This window comes from Microcaecilia unicolor, chromosome 14, assembly GCF_901765095.1.
Source record: "Microcaecilia unicolor chromosome 14, aMicUni1.1, whole genome shotgun sequence".
Lineage (NCBI taxonomy): Eukaryota > Metazoa > Chordata > Amphibia > Gymnophiona > Siphonopidae > Microcaecilia > Microcaecilia unicolor.
The window spans coordinates 8,121,568-8,142,319 of NC_044044.1; the positions used below are offsets into that span (position 1 = coordinate 8,121,568).

General features: G+C 42.9%; 1 pseudogene; it reads left to right on the forward strand.

Moving 5' to 3' along the window:
* Positions 1-1,585: 1,585 nt before the first annotated feature.
* The window catches only part of LOC115458261, a 42,926-nt pseudogene continuing 23,759 nt past the window's right edge, over positions 1,586-20,752 (forward strand).

Sequence of the window (20,752 nt, forward strand, 5' to 3'; positions counted from 1 at the left end):
GCACGATCCAGATAGAACCCCCCTATATATCTTTCCAGATTGCCTTGGCTCTATCTGGATAGAGCTAGGGTGGACTAAGGAACAGAGACTCAAGTTATACAGACAGTGTGATTTTTAGCTCCGGTACTCGGATAACCTAAAACAGCAAAAAGACTGTCCTAAGTGTATCCAGATAAGCTATCTAGAGACTGCCTGAATATTGTGACTACCAGGATAATGACAGACTCGTTACATTATCCAAATATTAAGCAGCAGCCAGTATCTAGGCCCAGCCTCTGAATGTTCACATTTTGTTTTTGCCTGTGGCAGATAGCATTACTCTATATACTTTAGAGAGAAATTACCTAAACATTGTCACTGAACCATTGGTAATGGGAATCTCACATCTTTTAGAATCTTACACAGTGGTTCAATGAATATGTTGAAAAGAAATGGGAACAGAACTGACCCATGAGGCATTCTGTAGAAAAACACCAAGGCATGGAAGTCTTCCCTGAAAACTCTCTGGATTAGGCTCACAAAGGCTTACAGAAATCATGACTAAAATACACCCAAACTAAGCCCTTGAACTTACCTATTTGCATGTTGTTTAAAAGAATGTGACTTCTAGTCATCATGTATACTTCTATGCATGTATACAGGCATGCATTTTTATAAAGGACCTTTTCTGCATATAAAACAGGTTTTACTCACAGAAAAAAAAAATCTTCATAAAATTACCCACATACAGGAGGATGTAATTCTAAAAAGCAGCAACATACATTTAGGTAGCAACTTGGCACTTTAAGGTCAGTGTGATTTTCTATATATAATCTGGCTACACGTTATCCCATTAGTATACATATATTTTGACAGGATCACCCACCGTATCTCTTTTAAAATCCTTTTCATTGTTCACAAGGTTCATTACTGTGGTTCCCCCTCACCCTCCCCTCCATCTCTCCTGCCTTTTAATTCCATGCTCTCCCTCAGATCTTTCCAATCCAACTGTCTGGCAATTCCCTAATTCTGACATATTTGCTATTATTTTGTTAGGACAAAAGGCTTCAGTGTTGTGAGCTCATCACTATGTAAATCCTAATAAATAAATAAAATAACACCCTCACTACTCATTTGTTATTGGAACATTACTTTGAAAGATTCAAATATATAGCCTGAAAACATTTGTGATCCGCAGAGCAAAAATATTCCAAAAGTGGAGTACGTCTTATTTATACCAAAAGATAGACGGATATCAACTGCATAATCCTGTAAAATTTCAGCCTCAGGTATGGACTAATTACTTCTTTTAAAATGAGAAGCATTTATCATTAATAGAAGTGATCACATACCCCACTTTAGGTACCTGCAGATTTTAAGCTGTAGAACATGAAAAACATCACAGTGCATAGTCCCATTCTATTGACCCATCAAAGTAGCCTGGAATTTTTCACAGAGGGTGTGTCTTCCCCACCCCACCCATACCATCAAATCACCTTCTCCAGCCTTTGCCCAGGCAGTGACAGCGTTACTCATACACTGCCTGCTCCTTCACTGAGACTTTCACTAATCCTGAACCGTCTCGCCCTTCACAAAACAGGAAATGATGTCGGAAGAGGTGGGATGGTTCCGAGTGAAAGTCCCAGAGCAGGTGCAGGTGCCTGGGCGAAAACTGGAGCAGAGGAAATTGAAGGTGCATGAGAGGGGAGCATGTGCTGGGGGGTCAGCTTTGAGGACAGGGAAGGAAAGTGAGAGATGTCAGTTTATCTGCATTCTCCCTCCTGCCCTTGCAGATAAACTGTCTGACACACGTACTTTGAATTGATAAGCCACTATACTGAGCCTATAGAACACAAAACTTTAAAAAATGAAAGTTGCTCCTCCAAACCTTTATAGCCTTTATCTCTTTTCATTCAGCGGGTCACGTGCGTGATGCATTTGCTTGGTAATCTGCATCCCTAATGCCAGGGAGCTTCTTGAAAAGGCAAATCAAGAGGGTTTGTTTTTGGGAAGGATTTGCTGTGGTGGGAAGGGCTTTTGCAGGGAGCTCATATTGAGAGGTTGCCTTAGGGATAGGACTACACTGTGGGGTTGGGGGGGGGGGGCAGGTTGTATCATACATCAGTTCTTTTTTTTTTTTCCATTTCAGCCTAGCATCATATTTACATGTTTGGCTCCTGAGCTGTCAATGCATGTAACACAGCACCTATGCAGAAGGGGGTTATTCTATGCTATGCATGTGTAAACGGAGCAAAAAATGCCACATAGAAGTGACAGTACTCTAAGTGCTATTCCAAAAGGGCACATGTATGTGGAATAGCATGTAGCTGCAAGGGGGTGTACAAGTGGGCGAAAGATGGATCAGACATGGACATGCCTCCCAGTGATGCAAGCACTTATAGAATGCTATAAGTTAAAAGCATTCCACATTACACTTAGGTGCACCCATTTACACCAACCTTAGACCTGGTGAAAGTGGTCATGCCTTAATGCACGAGCGCTGATGCCGGGTTATGCGAGTGTTCCATAACAGAAAATGAGTGGCCAGACACTGTTCAAGAATAAGCACTCCGTGCCCTGCACTGGGTCACCCATTGCACCACTTAAATGTACTGTAATGACTTTGCACTTACTGCACCTTAACTTTTGCAGTTAATGTATGGTAAGTGCAAAACCTTACCGCACTTTAGCAGAAGGACCCCATATTTCCTCCCTCTGACCTTAATACACCACTCTGGTTGCTGCTTCTTTCAATACAAAGAACACATGCTTTAGTACCATCTGTGGACTTTTAGCTGCATTGAGACATGTCAATTTTCAAATAGACAATTACCAAAAGTAAAGTGCAGTTTACCCACACAAATTGATTTTGAACTTGCAACCATTATTGTGAAATCACGAGCATATTTTATCATTCAACTATCCTATAGTGAAATTGCTTAATTCTGGGACTGTCTCGTGTGAGATTGTGTAACTGTGTGGCAATGTGAGTGTGTATTTACGTAAATCTGAAACTGTGGGACTCCCTCATACAAGAAACTGAGATTGAAAGCTTATGTTCAGAGCATGAATATATATGTTTTAGTATTATCTTGCTCTGTCATTATGTAACAAGGATTCATTTAATAGCCTTTTTTTTCTGATTGTTGAGTAATATATTTCTGAGTTTCCTTCCTTTCTGTTTGTTCTATAACAGATTATGAATCCATGAAAATGGCGAATCACTCCAGTGTGAAAGAATTCCTGATTCTTGGGTTCTCAGAATCCCCAGACCTGCAGCTCCCCCTCTTTACGCTCTTCTCATTCCTCTACGTGATGGCTGTACTGGGGAACCTCCTCATTATCTGCATAATATGTGCTGATCAACACTTGCATAACCCCATGTATTTCTTCCTGGCCAACTTGTCTGCCTCAGATATTTCTTCCATAACAGTTACCATCCCAAAGTTGCTGCTGATTCTTTTGACACAGAATAATACATCTTTCAGTGCATGCATTACACAAATGTATTGGTTTTCAGTCACTACTGAGGTAGAATTTATGATTCTAACAGCCATGGCTTATGATCGTTATGTCGCCATATGCAATCCCCTACGTTATATCACCATCATGAATAAGAGGGTCTGTGCTCTCCTGGCAGCTGGTTCATGGCTAAAATCTTTTCTGGAGCCATTGCCCCACATTATTATTACATCCCAGTTTTCTTTCTGTCATTCCAATATAATTCATCATTTCTTCTGTGAATTATCATCACTACTAAAACTTTCCTGTACAGACACCTCTGTTATTCAACGTATAACTTTTGTATTGTCAACATCTGCAGTTTTTATTCCATTTCTCCTGACTCTGACATCCTATGTGTTTATCATCTCTACCATCCTGAAAATCCGTACTAGAAAGGGAAAAACAAAGGCCTTCTCCACTTGCTCCTCTCACCTCACAGTCATCGTTCTATTATATGGGACTATAATAGGAGTGTACCTGTTGCCCAAGTCAAGGGATTCTGAATATTTAAACAACCTGGCTATTGCATTGTATATCGTCATTCTTCCACTATTAAACCCGCTTATATACAGCTTGAGAAGCAGAGAGTTAAACGTGGCCCTGAAAAACATCACAGGGAAGAAACTAATTCTATTGTGATTTTCTCATATCATGTGTTTTCATCACAGCTGTGATCAACAGGGCATGAGATGGGCTCAAGTCTGCACCCCTCATGTCCACTGTATGTAATTCTCCAGCACACAGCTGTATCTTTCCTTTTAATTGCTGGCTAATCGTACTGTTGTGGACTTGATGCAACTGTTACTGTCTGGTTCTGCAGTGTGATTCTATGTCTTACTTTTATTATAACTCTTTCTCTAGGCTGCTTTGAATTATATATCATCAGCGGCGTACCAAGGGCGGGCGGGGGGGGGGGGGGTTTGAAGCACCGGGGGGGGCGGGGGTGTCATTGCGCCGGGAGGGGGGTCATGCTACACCAGGGGGAGGGGGTGCGCATCGGCGATCCGCCCCGGGTGGCAGCTGACCTAGGATCATCACTGTATATCATATTATGTGGTCTTCTTCTAACTAGGACACTATTTGTAGTGGTTAATTTTTTTTTATTGTGAGCCCTCCAGAAACAGAAAAATTCTTATTGTTCCTAAATATATAAGCAACCTGCAAGCCTGAAGACTATTTTTTTTTTTGTTAGATTTGTACCCTGCACTTTCCCACTCATGGCAGGCTCAATGCAGCTTACATGAGGCTGCCTGTGCCTGAAGTGGGAATCGAACTCAGTTCCTCAGGACCAAAGTCCACCACCCTAACCACTAGGCCACTCCTCCACTGTTGTTACTATTTGAGATTCTACATGGAATGTTGCTATTCCACTAGAAGTCGGCCCTTGCAGATCACCAATGTGGCCGCGCAGGCTTCTACATGGAATGTAGCTAGTGGAATAGCAAGATTCCATGTAGAATCTCCAATAGTAGCAACATTCCATGTAGAATCTCCAATAGTATCTATTTTATTTTTGTTACATTTGTACCCTGTGCTTTCCCACTCATGGCAGGCTCAATGCAGCTTACATGGGGCAATGGAGGGTTAAGTGACTTGCCCAGATTCACAAGGAGCTGCCTGTGCCTGAAGTGGGAATCAAACTCAGTTCCTCAGTTCCCCAGGACCAAAGTCCACCACCCTAACCACTAGGCCACTTCTCCACACCACTATTGAAGTGGTGTGCATTCAAGTACAGTAGGTATTTTTCTGATTCTGGAGGGATTACAATTATAAAATAAAAGGATTAAAATGGGACTTGAATCTGGATCCCTTGGTTCAAAGTCCACTGCGCTAACACTAGGCTGCCCCTCTAGTCAGTAGGGAGGTCTGTGCGGCCCTTCTTCTACGAATGCAGAGAGATGCCATTGTCCCTGCTTTTTTTGCTGTTCATATGTTGGATGTTCCAGTTTGAAAAATGACTAATCCTGCAAGATGTCCTCGGCACATGGGCATCCATCTCACATATTTTCAAATAGGAAGTCTTGAAACATTTCCTGTTGGAAAGTACATGTGAGAGGGAAGTCCATTTTGGATATTTTGAGCTGGGCATCTCTATTCTGACTTGGGCATCCTTTCGAAAATGCTCCTGCATGTGTTCATCCTTTCTACCATCCTGAAAATCCATTCTAAAAAGGGGAAAAGTAAAGCCCTCTCTCCTTCCCCCCCATATTACAGCTATCATTCCTTATAAGTAGTAGTAGTAGTATATGTAACTATAACAGTGTATATGCAGCCTATATCCCATGACTCTACGAATTCAAATAAGCTAGGTACCACAGTTTTCATATTTACTCTCCCAGTTTTAAATCCCCTGATTTATAATTTAAGATGCAAAGAGTTAAAAGTGGCCTTGAAAAAAAAGTCATACCCAGGAAGCCAACATGTTCAGCCATGATACATTTTAAGCTATGTATCAAAATTTGAAAAGAAATGAGTGACTGTCGTCATGTTCAACCTTCACACAATTCTTCTAGGAAACATATAGGTTTGTAGCTTAATATGTTTCTTCTGCTCCTTGGATTTCCAGGTCATATCATGACTGGGTTCTTCTGAGTCCTTCTGCCTACGTTTATAGACCTAACATGAAATTTTTGTATGTGGAAAAACTCAGCAGAAGAAAATGTGCATTTGATTCTAGATGAGGTAGCCATGGACTCCACCTCTCTAGTATTAATGAAATATATATATTTCAAGATTTACCTAAAACATGCCCCCTTTATAACTATGCATACCACAGCAGGCACATATAAGACTGTTCTATAATAGTTCCATATATATAACTAGTGGAACTCAGCCCGTTTCCTCAACAATGAAAAGGGCACGGGGAACGCTCTCTTGTAAGCGATTTTTTTGTCTTTCCCCTGCCCTGCCCTCCCCTCCCCTCCATGTCCAGCGATTCTTCCCTTCCATCACCTCCCATCCCTCCATGTCCAGCGATTCTCCTCTTCCCTGCCCTCCCATCCGTGTCCCGCGATTCTCTTCTCTCCTGTCCTCTCCTCCCATCCCATCCCATCCACGTCCATCGATTCTGCTCTGCTCTGCCCTGCCCTCCCCTCGATGTGCCGCGATTCTTTTTTCCTTTGTACTTCATCGTTTTCTGGCTGGCCTGACTGGCTTCCCTTCCGTTGGTAACATCCTGACGTCAGCTCGCCTCCAGCGTTCCCTTCCCTTTCACTGTTCCGCCCTCTGACGTCATTACATTTTGACGCGAGGGCGGGGCAGTGAGGGGGAATGGAACGCTGGAGTCTGGCTGATGTCATGAGATGTTACGAACCCAGACAGCGATGGAATGTGGGAGGTGCAATTTATTATATAGGATGTCACTTTACTCTAAAAGAGTTTTATATATATAATGTCACTTTGCTCATAGAAGTCAGCTTTTTACATATGCAAATGACATATAATTCTCTGCCTAAATCATAACCCATGTTGCTGCATGCTCACAAACTCACGCTAGTTTTGGTTTTATCCTGTTCTCCTTAAGAAAATGATAATTAACTTCTCTGTTCGTGCAATTGGGCAAAATGCAGTTATGATTATCTTCTCCATAAGGTATAGGGTCAAGACGATGAGTTTGATATTATAGTTTTATATGGTATGATTACTATTTGTTGTGTTTATGGTAAAAAAACCCACTTAGAATTTCAGGTAGGTGCTGTAAAAGATTTGGGGGCTGGCTGTCTTCACCTCCCTCCTCAACGCATGCAAACAAACATATTAACTCAAACTCACCAGTATACTGTTTGTACCCTTCAGAATTCAATGACCTTTCAGCTTAGTCCTTGGAGGTACTTCAGGTACTGAAATCATCCAATAAATTGTATACAATTTCATGAACACAGAAAACAGAGAAAACTGAAAAACTAAAGAGTACAAAATCACCAGGACTGAATACTATTCACCCCAGAGCTCAATCATAATATTGCTAACGTGTTACTAGTAATCTGTAACCTATCAATTGAGGCAGAGTATAAGTTTGGAATGAAATAAAAGTCCAAAGACTCTTCTGTGAGTATTTCTTCCATAGTGCAGAGAGATTCCTAGAGGATTTTATTAGGTTAAAGCGAGTCACTGACAGCCGTTGCATTTCAAAAACTCAGGGGGGCAATTTTATAAATTGGCACCGTAAGTAAGACACCACAACAAGCTGTGCTTATATTGTATTCTACCAGTATAATAGGTATCTGGCATGCCGAAGCATTACAAAATACTAGTGTAAAGTTGTTTTGATAAAATGTGGTAAAAGCAGTTAGCTTAGCAGGGTTTAAAATAGATTTAGATCCTTTCCTAAAAGAAAAGTCCATGAGCCATTTTTAAGATGGACTTGGAAAAATCCACTGCTTTTCTCTAGGATAAGCAGCATAAATTCTGTTTTACTTTTTTGGTATATTACCAGATACTTGCTACGTGGATTGGCAACTGTTGAAAACAGGATACTGGGCTTGATGGACCTTTGGTCTGTCCCAGTATGGCAAGGCTTATGTTCTTATGTCAAAACTTAGGCATGACTACTTACATCATGTGAATGGCAGATATAAGTGAGCATGCATAGATGTCATGCAACCCACGTAACTTATAGTATGCATGAATTAGGTTGCGGGGGGGGGGGGGGGACTCAGAAATAATGTTAGGAAGTACTTTTTGTGGAGAGGATGGTAGACACCTAGAATGCACTCCAGTGGGAGGTGGAGGAGATGAAACAGTAACAGAATTTTAAAATGTGTGGGACAAACACAAAGGAATCCTGTATGGAAAGTGAATGGAACCAAACAAACCTAGCAGTGCTTAGATGTTAACTCCTGTAATTGGGAAGCAAATCCAGCACTGGGCAAACTTCTACAGTCTGTGCCCTGAAAATGACAAGGACAAATTAAAGTCAAATATGCATATGAAGTATCGCATCATAACTTATGCTTTTCTTGCTGGGTAGACTGGATGGACTGAACAAGTCTTTATCTGCCTTCATCTAATATGTTACTATCACGCTTATTTTCGAAAGAGAAAGACGCCCATCTTTCGACACAAATCGGAAGAGGGTCGCCCAAATCGGCATAATCGAAAGTCGATTTTGGGCGTCCCCAACTGTTTTCCGTCACGGGGACGACCTAAGTTCACGGGGGCGTGTCGGAGGCGTACTGAAGGCGGGACTTGAGTGTGCCTAAAACATGGACGTCCTCGACCCATAATGGAACAAAAAGGGCGTCCCTGACGAGCACTTGGATGACTTTACCTGGTCCTGTTTTTCTTATGACCAAGGCACAAAAAGGTGCCCAAACTGACCAGATGACCACCGGAGACATCGGGGATGACCTCCCCTTACTCCCCCAGTGGACACTAACCCCCTCCCACCCTCAAAAAACATCTTTAAAAATCTTTTGTGCCAGCCTCAAATGTCATACTCAGGTCCATCACAGCAGTATGCATGTCTCTGGAGCAGTTTTAGTGGGTGCAGTACACTTCAGGCAGGCGGACCCAGGCCCATACCCCCCCCCCTACCTGTTACACTTGTGGTGGTAAATGTGAGCCCTCCAAAACCCACCACAAACCCACTGTACCCACATCTAGGTGCCCCCTTCACCCGTAAGGGCTATGGTAGTGGTGTACAGTTGTGGGTAGTGGGTTTGGGGGAGGGGGGCTCAGCACACAAGGTAAGGGAGCTATCTCCATGGAAGCAATTTCTGCAAGGTCCACTGCAGTACTCCCTAGGGTGACCGGAAGGTGTCCTGGCATGTCAAGGGGACCAGTGCACTCACAAATGCTGGCTCCTCCACGACCAAAGGGCTTGCATTTGGTCGTTTCTGAGATGGGCGTCCTTAGTTCCATTATCGCCAAAAATCAGAAACGACCAAGTATAGGGACGACCATCTCTAAGGATGACCTCAATGTCAAGATTTGGGCATCCCTGACCATATATCGTAAATGAAAGATGGGTGTCCATTTTGTTTCGATAATACGGGTTTTCCTACCCCTTTGCAGGGACGTTTTGCAAGGACATCCTCAGCAAAACTTGGGCGTCCCTTTCGATTACGCCCCTCTTGGTCAGCATAAGATAACTGTTAGTAACTCGCCTAATGGCTGCCAAGACCTTTAGTATTAGTCACATAGTAATACCACTAGGAGTCAACCTTCCTTAGAAGGAGGAAACCTCCCTTACACAGCAGTCTAATCCTAGCAGTAACATAGTAACATAGTAAGTGATGGCAGAAAAGACATGTGCGGTCCATCCAGTCTGCCCAACAAGAAACTCATATGTGCTACTTTATGTGTATACCTGACCTTCATTTGTATCTGCCATTTTCATGTCATAGACCGTAGAAGTCTGCCCAGCACTAGCCCCACCTCCAAACCACTAGCCCCTCCTCCTAACACTGGTGCTGCCACCCAATCTCTGCTAAGCTTCTGAGGATCCATTTCTTCTGAACAGGATTCCTTTATGTTGTATCCCCCGCTCTGTTTGAATTCCATCACCGTTTTCATCTCCACCACCTTCTTCAGGATGGGCATTCCAAGTATCCACCACTCTCTCCGTGAAAAAAATACTTCCTGACATTTTTCTTGAGTTGCCCCCTTCAACCCTCATTTCATGTCCTCAGTAGTACCCTGAGTTATTTCTCTTTTTGCAAATTAACTTCTTCATAGTAACATAGTAAGTGACGGCAGATAAAGACCTGAATGGTCCATCCGTCTGCCCAACAGTCACATTCATTATCTAATGAACATGGTATTATATACTTGATCATGGTCTTCTTTGGTGCTTCTGGGACATAGACTGCAGAACTCTGCCGGATCTGTTCTTATATTCCAAGTACTGGAGTTTCCATCAAAGCTCTCGCCAGCCCATCCTACAGCCAGATTGCTACATGCGGGATTTAGACCATACAAGCCAGCCCAGCACTGGCCTTAGTCAATACAGCCAGAGTTACCATCTAAGCACCACTTGACATGCAATCACATATGCAACCCTTTTAAGTTTTGCTTTTTATACCAGATCACCTGTGTTCATTCCACACCTTTTTGAATTCCGCCACAGTTTTATTTTCAACCACCAGGGCCGCTGAGAGGGAGGGCAGGGGGGGGCAAAATTCCCCAGGCCTGGGCCTCCAAGGGGGGCCCGGCGCCAGGGTCAGGCGCCAGCGCTGCAGTCCCCGGTCTCACCTGCCTGCCTCCTCGGCTCCGGGCCCCCTGCATTCAAAGCGGCAGTCACAGATCACCTCCCTTCGTGCCTTCCCTCCCTGTGTCCCACTCTCGCGGAAACCGGAAGTTACATCAGATGAGGGCGGGGCACAGGGAGGGAAGGCCAGAAGAGAGGCGATCTGCGACTGCTGCTTTAATGCAGGGGGCCCGGAGCCGTGGAGGCAGGCAGGTGAGAACGCGGAGTGCCAGCGGTGGGCGAGCGACGGGGGGTGGCAGCGGCAGGGGCGGAGGCAGGGTGGCCTTGCCCTGGGCCCGGCTTGTCTCTCGGCGGCCCTGTCAACCACCTCCCTCGGGAGGGCATTCCTCTCCGTGAAAAACAGTTCCACACCAATAAACTGTGTAGAATGTGAGAAGTGACTACATGAGTGTATATGAGAGGGGAAGGGTGAACAAATATTTATCTTAATTAAGCTAACCTCTGAAAGTAACTCCATGATCCAGTCCTGTATGATCTCCTGTTCTAAACATTGGTTTAGACCAGGGTTGTCCACCCCATCCTTGAGGGCCACCATACAGTCATGTTTTCAGGATTTCCGCAATGAATATGCATGAGATCTATTTGCATAACTGCCTCCATTGAGTGCAAATAGATCTCATGCATATCATTGGGGAAATCCTGAAAAACCTAACCTGATGAGGGCAGAGGTTGGACACCCCTGGTTTAGACTATTTCTTCCAATTTCAAGGTTAACAGTGTCTTCGTCACTAAGGGCTCCTTTTACAAAACCGCACTAGCGATTTTGGCACAGCAAACGCGACAAAGTCCATTCATTTCCTAAGAGCATCATCGTATTTGCTGTGCCAAAATCACTAGTGCAGATTTGTAAAAGGAAGTCCTAAGCTAGGTAAAACATATTTTAAAACAGTACTACTACTACTTAACATTTCTAAAGCGCTACTAGGGTTACGCAGTGCTGTACAATTTAACATAGAAGGACAGTCCCTGCTCAACGAGCTACAATCTAAAGGACAAGTGTACAGACAAAGTGGGGCAGTCTAGATTTCCAAAAGGTTAGGGCAGAAGGCAGCATTGAGGAGGTGAGCTTTGAGCAAAGATTGAAGATGGGTAGGGAGGGGGCTTGGCGTAGGGGTTCAGGAAGTTTGTTCAGGCATTACAGACATTACAGCAAAATATTTTCAGAGTTGCTTTTCTCTCTCGTGAATTTTCTAAAACACATATTATTATAATTAAAGGGTTTTTTTTCAGCTTACAAAAGATGTGATGAAATTACTCATGTGGACTTTCTGTCCTGCAATTAGAGCTCAGCAGGGACAAGGGATGGGGCTACTTATAGCAGTTTTCTGAAGTGCTCATTCATTTGGACTACTAGAAGAATCCCAGGTTGGTCACTGACAATTTTTCAAAGACAGTCTCTGTATTTTTCAATTCAAAACTATTATACGATAACATTGTGATGTTAGTCTTATTAAAAAAGGAATGATTCTACATCTCATGTTGCTAGTAATGAGAGGGGCCTTCTTGTTGCTTTTTGCAGCAAATCCAAATACCCAGACTCAGAAAACTGAGGTCTATTTGTTCTCCGAAAATTCATAAACTACCATCAGGAATGGGGATCTGCTCTTAGGAGGGATAATTCAGATGTCTGATACACCATGTTACCTAGACTACCTAATCTTAAGTGGATTGCTGAAAACCATATATGCATTGCGTAAGTATTTCTATGACTTTACTTGTGTCTCACTGAGTAGCATTTTATAATAATTTTATTTCATTGAGAAAGTTTAGGCAGCTTATTCTTCAGTGTGACCTGAGATGGTGAGTGGCATTGTCTAGGAGTTATAGGATAGATGGTCTGTCTTTGTTTACTGTCAATCTATACAGAACTGAGGACTATTGTCTGGGGGATAGGTGCGTCCTGCCACTGGAAATTGGTGGTACTAGCCTAGCAAACTATTGGCTCAGATGCTTAAAGGAGTGGCGGAGTGGCTAGTGGTTAGGGTGGTGGACTTTGGGTCCTGTGGAAGTGAGTTCAATTCCCAGCACAGGCAGCTCCTTGTGACTCTGGGCAAGTCACTTAACCCTCCATTGCCCCCTGTAAGCTGCATTGAGCCTGCCATGAGTGGGGAACGCACAGGGTACAAATGTAACAAAATAAAATAGATACTATTGAAGATCCTACATGGAATGGTGCTACTATTGGAGATTCAGCCGGTAATGAATTCTACTATTTAGTAGCTTGACACAATACGTGCAGGACGTCAGACTCACAGAAGCAGAAGCCTGCGGGGCCACATTGGTGATCTGCAAGGGCCGACTTCTAGTGGAATAGCAACATTCCATGTAGAATCTCAAATAGTAGCAACAGTGGAGGAGTGGCCTAGTGGTTAGGGTGGTGGACTCTGGTCCTGAGGAACTGAGTTTGATTCCCACTTCAGGCACAGGCAGCTCCTTGTGACTCTGGGCAAGTCACTTAACCCTGGGGGTACAAATGTAACAAAAAAAAAAAAGCAACATTGTACTCTCATTGCAACTCATAGAGATTCAGCTGATATTGGTGACAGATAATATGGTGAGCGCGCTTGTCCCGGCAGCCAATGCAGCTGTAATATAATTAGCATAACTCATTTGTTATTTTCGACATTCCATCAATCAGTCAAGCTGCTGTATTTTGAGCTGATTGCAGTTTATTCAATACTTCTGCTTTACAGCCTCCTTAGAAGGGGCAGTCTTTGAATGCACCCCTTAAGATTTAGGAAATACAAACCCTTATCCCTTCTCTTCAGAATCAGAAATCTCCCAGACTGGTTTGGGTACATTTCTGACTTTTACAAACAATTTTCTAAAATATTCTACAGGCATGTGTGAAATGATATGTTTATTATCTTGCTGGAGGGGCAATGGAGGTATATTCACAGAGGCAATGATAACTTTCTTGGAGAAGCTCAGGAAAGAGTCTTTGTGTGTCAGTAGCTATAGGCCCGTTTCACTCTTTATTCAGGATGCTGAATATATGCAAATCTCGGCTACACAGTTGGAGCCAGTGATAACTTCTCTCATTGATCCTGATCAGACGTGGAGGGGCATAATTGAACAAAAACGTCTATCTCCATGGGCGTTTATCTCCGAGAACGGGTCCGTGAAGGGGCGGACCGAACCGTATTTTTTAAAAAAATAGACGTCCATGTTTTATTCGACAATTTGTGAGCTGGGCGTTTTTGTTTTCAGTGATAATGGAAAATGACAAGCGCCCAGCTCAAAAAACAAATAAATCCAAGGCATTTGTTCATGGGAGGGGCCAGGAGTCATAGTGCACTGGTCCCCCTCACATGCAGGACACCAACCGGGGCACCCTAGGGGCACTTTACAAAACAAAAAAAAAGTAAAGAGCTCCCAGGTGCATAGCACCCTTCCCTTGGGTGTTGAGCCCCCCAAATCCCCTCAAAACCCACCGCCCACAAGTCTACACCCTTTACTATAGCCCTAGGGGTGAAAGGGGGCACCTACATGTGGGTACAGGGGTTTGGGGGCAGGTTTGGGGGGCTCCCATTTACCAGCACAAGTGTAACAGGTGGGGGGATGCGCGTCTGGGTCCCACCTGCCTGAAGTCCACTGCACCCCCCTAATAACTGCTCCAGTAACCTGCATACTGCTGCCAGGGAGGTGGGTATGACATTTGAGGGTGAACATAAAAAGTTGTGAAACGGCATATTTTTGTGGTGGGAGGGGGTTTGTGACCACTGGGGGAGTCAGGGGAGGTCATCCCCGACTCCCTCCAGTGGTCATTGGTCATTTAGGGCACTTTTTGGGGCCCTATTCGTGGAAAAACAGGGTCCAGGAAAAGTGCCCTAAATTCTCGCTAAAAACGCATAATTTTTTTCCATTATCGGCGAAAGGCGCCTATCCTCTGATCGGCCGATAACCACGCCCCAGTTCCGCCTTCACCACGCCTTCAACATGCCTTCGACACGCCCCCATCAACTTTGTCCGCATCTGCGACGGAGTGCAGTTGAAAACGTCCAAATTCGGCTTTCGATTATACTGCTTTATTCGTTTTTGTGAGATAAACGTTATCTCCCGATTTGGGTACAATATAGGCGTCTTACTATTTTGATTATAAGCTGGATAGTAACATAGTAGATGACGGCAGAAAAAGACCTGCACGGTCATCCAGTCTGCCCAACAAGATAAACTCATATGTGCTAACTTTTTGTGTATACCTTACCTTGATTTGTACCTGTCCTTTCAGGGCACAGACCGTATAAGTCTGCCCAGCACTATCCCCGCCTCCTAACCACCAGCCCCGCCTCCCACCACCGGTTCTGGCACAGACCGTATAAGTCTGCCCAGCACTATCCCCGCCTCCAACCACCAGTCCCGCCTCCCACCACCGGCTCTGGCACAGACCGTATAAGTCTGCCCAGCACCATCTCCGTCTCCCGCCACCGGCTTTGCCACCCAATCTCATCTAAGCTCTTTAGGATTCATTCCTTCTGAGCAGGATTCCTTTATGTTTATCCCACGCATGTTTGAATTCCGTTACCGTTTCGTTTCCACCACCTCCCGCGGAGGGCATTCCAAGCATCCACTACTCTCTCCGTGAAAAAATACTTCCTGACATTTTTCTTGAGTCTGCCCCCCTTCATCTCATTTCAGACAGGGAGATATATAGAAGACAAGTGGATTTTTTTCTCAGGTGATCCAAGCAGCACAGATTATGTAAACTTGAGACGTGTACTTCGGCCCACATGTTTTTCTATGTCCTGGCCAACAAATTCAACAGTGTTAAAAATTTTATTTATGAAGAGGAATTTCAAGGTTAAGGAAGTTAAGGAAGGACTGGATTCTCATTCCTTTATGGGTATCTTTAATAAACCATGCTAGCGATTCCCATGTGGCAAATGAATGGGCTGCATCACATTTGACATGCCGAGAATCGCTAGTGTGGTTTAGTAAGAGAGGCACTACATGCATACTAAGATTATTTACAGATATGTACAGGCAATGTATTGATTATAGCATTCAGCTTTAGGTTGTCATGCAAGGGAAATGTACATCAAGATAAATACTGAGTGCGGCCCCTGGATTATTATTATACTGGATCAATACGAACTCACTCTGATTGGGGTCCAGATGTATTATTTCTACTCTCTGTTGCGGGTCAGGTGGTGAGGGAGACTCTTTTGCTGGTAGAGGGAAACTTCCTGTTGATCCTTTTACAGGCAAAGAAAGTTTTCAACTTCCAAAGTGGATTTATTTATTTATTTATTTATTTATTGCATTTGTATCCCACATTTTCCCACCTTTTTGCGGGTTCAGTGTGGCTTACAATATGAGTTGAATGTTGAAATACAATTTGCTCACAGATAGTTATGGATTAACATTGTGCAGAGTTTATGCGAAACAATTGAGGTGTCGTTAAGGAATGTAATAATGGAACACAGACATTGCAACTTTGGAAGGAAACAATGGAGCTTAGAGGCGATAAAAAGGCATGAAGGCGTATGGTATATATCTTTCTGTGAGTAAAGGTATGAGTGATGTGATAATATGGGAATGAGGATGGGGGTGAAACTTGAAGAGGGCCTGACTTCGTTGCAGATAAAAAAAAGTCCTGATGCATAGTAATCCAATCACAATGCAGGAAAAGCTAGAACTAGATTTGGCTTTCTTGTTTTTTTTTTTAGATGAAGGCATGGAGATTTAGAGATGAGTGAGTTTGAACTGATTTAGCTGATCTCATGTACTGATAGCTACTTCTCAGATACACATTCAGGAATGATCAGGATGGTACTTGTAAAATTCCGCCCAGTACTTGAGAAGCCCATTATGTAGGAGTTTTAGATAGTCTGTCTTTGGAAAAACACAAGCTGTTGTGTTTACTGTCAATCTGTACAAAACTGAGAACTATTGCCCAGGATAGGCATGTCCTGCCACTGGAGATTGGTGGTACTAGCCCTGACTTCTTTTGCTAGGCAGTGGTTGACCACTTAGCAGTTCATTTATCCAAATGGCAATGATCAGAATGGGGAAGAGGGAGCCATATCTAGTACATTCATCATAAGAACATGAGTAGCCATACTGGAGGATGTGGCCTAGTGGTTAGGGTGGTGGACTTTGGTCCTGAGGAACTGAGTTCGATTCCCAGCACAGGCAGCTCCTTGTGACTCTGGGCAAGTCACTTAACCCTCCATTGCCCGCCGCATTGAGCCTGCCATGAGTGGGAAAGCGCAGGGTACAAATGTAACAAAAATAAATAATACTGGGTCAGATCAGTGGTCCATCTAGGCCAGTATCCTGTTTCCAACAGCGGCCAAGCCAGGTCACAAGTACCTGGCAGAAACTCAATTAGTAGCAACATTCCTTACTACCAATCCTGGGGCAAGCAGTTGCTTCCCCATGTCTGTCTCAATAGCAAACTATGGACATTTCTTCCAGGAACTTGTCCAAACCTTAAACTCAGATACACTAACCACTGTTACCACATCCTCTGGCAAAGAGTTCCAGAGCTTAACTGTTCGTTGAGTGAAAAAATATTTCCTCCTATTTGTTTTAAAAGTATTTCCATGTAACTTTCTTGAGTGTCCCCTACTCTTTGTACTTTTGGAACGAGTCAAAAAATCAATTTACTCGTTCTACACCACTCGGGATTCTGTAGACCTCAATCATATATCCCCTCATCTAACCTCTTTAGCCTTTCCGCATATGATAGGAGTTCCCTTTATCATTTTGGTCGCTCTTCTTTGAACATTTTCTAATTCCGCCATATCGGTTTTTATTTATTTATTTATTTATTTTGCAGCATTTGTATCCCCCATTTTCCCACACACTAGCAGGCTCAATGTGGCTTACAGGGTAGCAGATGCAGTCAAAGCAAAACAAGGGCCATAGCAAGTATACAGTATATAAGTGAAACATCAAAGTATTTCAGTGACAGTCTAACAGGATGGGGGTGGGTAGGTGAGAGACAGAAAGAGTCGGGTACTGCTTTGTCACCCTCCTATCGCCATGCATATCTCCCTGTCCCTCATCCACCCGACTCTTCCTGTCTCTCACCTATCCACCCCCATCCTGTTAGACTGTCACTGAAATACTTTGATGTTTCACTTATATATACTGTCATCTCTACCAACATTTGCTTATTTCCAATCTGACGAAGAAGGGCAACCTTCGAAAGCTAATCAAGAAATTTATGAAGTTATGTCCAATAAAAAGGGTATCGTCTTATTTTCTTTCCATGTTTTATTTGTTTGATTTCTATTGATGATTACCTATAAATAAATCACAAAATTATCAAACACTTGAATATACATTAAACATATAAACTATGCTTACAGATTTCAACTCCATTACTATCGCATCTCTTGTCTTTTACTTTGCCATTGAGGAGATCAACCAAAATCCTAAGCTATTGCCCAACATTACCCTGGGCTTCCAAATACTGACTCGTGCCACTGAGGCAATTATTTTCATTGTGTGGAGCTTTGATTATCTTATCAGGGGAAGAGGATCCTATTCCAGGATACAGTTGTCACCAGCATGGCCAGTTGGTTGGTGTCATTGGAAGCCTCTCTTCAGTGACATCAGATGCAATATCCAAACTTACAGGAATCTATAGATACCCACAGGTACAGGAAGAACCTGTCTCAGCTTTTAACCTCTGTGGTTTGCTGCATTTCTGTCTACTTTGTCCTGTGCTTGTCTTACAAAAAATGGATCCATGGAATCTTAGATGGATGGCAACACCTGTAACTGGGAAGCAAAACCAGTACTGGGCAGACTTCTATGATCTGTGCCCCGATCATGACTGAATAGATATGAATGGGCTAGAGTGTAAATTTTAATGGGCTTTGACGTTAGCTTCAGAACGTTTAGTACAAGAACAGTGTTGGGCAGACTTCTACAGTCTGTGCCCTGAGAATGGCAAGGACAAATCATACTCGGCTATACATATAAAGTATCGCATACCATGTAAAATGAGTTATCTTGTTGGGCAGACTGGATGGACGTACAGGTCTTTATCTGCTATCATTTACTATGTTACTAGTTACAAACCTTCATTAATGCTGGTATTTTGGGGGTTTGATAGTTTGTTGACTTGGAGGCATATTTTCAAAGCACTTAGCCTCCCAAAGTTCCATAGAAACCTATGGAACTTAGCCTCCCAAAGTGCTTTGAAAATATGCCTCATAGTAACATAGTAACATAGTAGATGACGGCAGAAAAAGACCTGCACGGTCCACCCAGTCTGCCCAACAAGATAAACGCACATGTGCCATTTTTTGTGTATACCTTACCTTGATTTGTATCTGTCTTTTTAGGGCACAGACCGTATAAGTCTGCCCAGCACTATCCCCGCCTCCCAACCACCATAGTTTGTTATAGTTGATAGTTTGTTGAGATTGTGATAGCTGCGCTGATTTAACACCTTAGTTTAGAACCATTTAAAATCCTGTCAGAGCTCTTATAAGACCACCAAGGAGGAATTTGCCTAAGATGAGACATTGATCATGACAGGAGAAACAGACCATCTGATTTATCCAGTCTGCCCATCCAAGAAGTTTCAGAAGAAGGAATGCTTTTGCTAATATGACTCTTTTTATTTCAGAGAGGGCAGGACAAGTCCTTATTTTATCCTTCCGTATATATGGACAAACAGCTGCAGCATTCTCTAGGAAATTAACAGTCCCCCTGATATTCAAATCCTTTTAACCAGCCAGGATCAGCACCTGGCCGGTTAAATGGCACTTAACCAGCTCTCCAGCGATATTCAGTGGGGGATAGCTAGTTATGCAATATAGCCGACTATCCCCGAATATTCAATTGATATCCAGCTATTGTAAGTGTCCACATTGGTCTGCTTAAATAGTTGATATATCTTTAACAGGTTTAAATTTAACTGGCTATCTTTAAATATCAACTAAACATATAAACACAGGGGTACTGGTTCCAAATCTTCGCAATAAATCTTATAAATATAGAACTCAGCTCTCCGAAAAGTCAAAGTTTATCTAGTATGAGGAGGAAATCGCCTCAAGAAAAAGCCCCTCCCAACAATTTTTTATATATGGGACAAAGGCTATACTTCATCATCATGGGCGTTTCAATCAAGCCAACTCCTCTTATTATTATTATTATTATGAAAAGTTTCTTGAAAATAATTTTTCTAAATGTTCAAAAAAAGCCACTGTGCCAAATATGCTGTATATAACAGTTCAACTTAACTTTGGCGAGTTACAGGCTTTCTCCTTTCTGACCGTGGTGTAACTGTGGTCAACGGTCCCGTTTCACATTTCGCTGCTTCAGGACCACAGCCGTATAAAATTCACCCGGTTCTTTAATGGCATTTCCTATGCAAAAGGAGAGAACATTGTTAATCCTTAAATCCTTTCTAGTAAAATAATCTTTTTACTTCTACCTTGGCTTACTCTCCGTTCATTCTTGCCGACGGTGTTTAAAAAGAGTACAGATAGAAACACACTGTTGAAATATACGAGTTGTCATCCAAAGTCCTTAAGAGACAATCTACCTTTTGCACAATTTCTAAGGTTTCGGAGGATTTGTTCCAAAGAAAGTGAATTTCGTAGTCAAGCTCGATTATTACAAAATAATCTCCTTGAACGAGGGTATCCTAAAAAAGTTGTTAGACAAGCATATAAAAGAGCAAAATATATTGACAGACAGCTGCTATTACAGACAGCAGAAAGAGAAAAGGATCAAGAAGGGACTATATATACATATGTCTTAAAATATACTTCACAGGCATATATGGTCTCTAATATCATTAGAAGACATTGGAACATTGTACAAACTCTGCCTCAGTTTGCGGAATCAGCATTGAGAATGGCATATAGTAGAGGGAATAACTTAAAGGAGCTTCTGTATATGCCAAGACCTGAGCCACAGAGAGACATTAGCTTTAATGGACACAGCAAATGTGGAGATTGTCTGATGTGTTCAATCATGATGGAGGAAAAAGAATTTGTAAACCCGATGTCAGGAAGAAAATATACTTTATATGTGAATACTAATTGTAAATCTAAAGGCGTTGTCTACTGTATTCAGTGCCCATGTAAG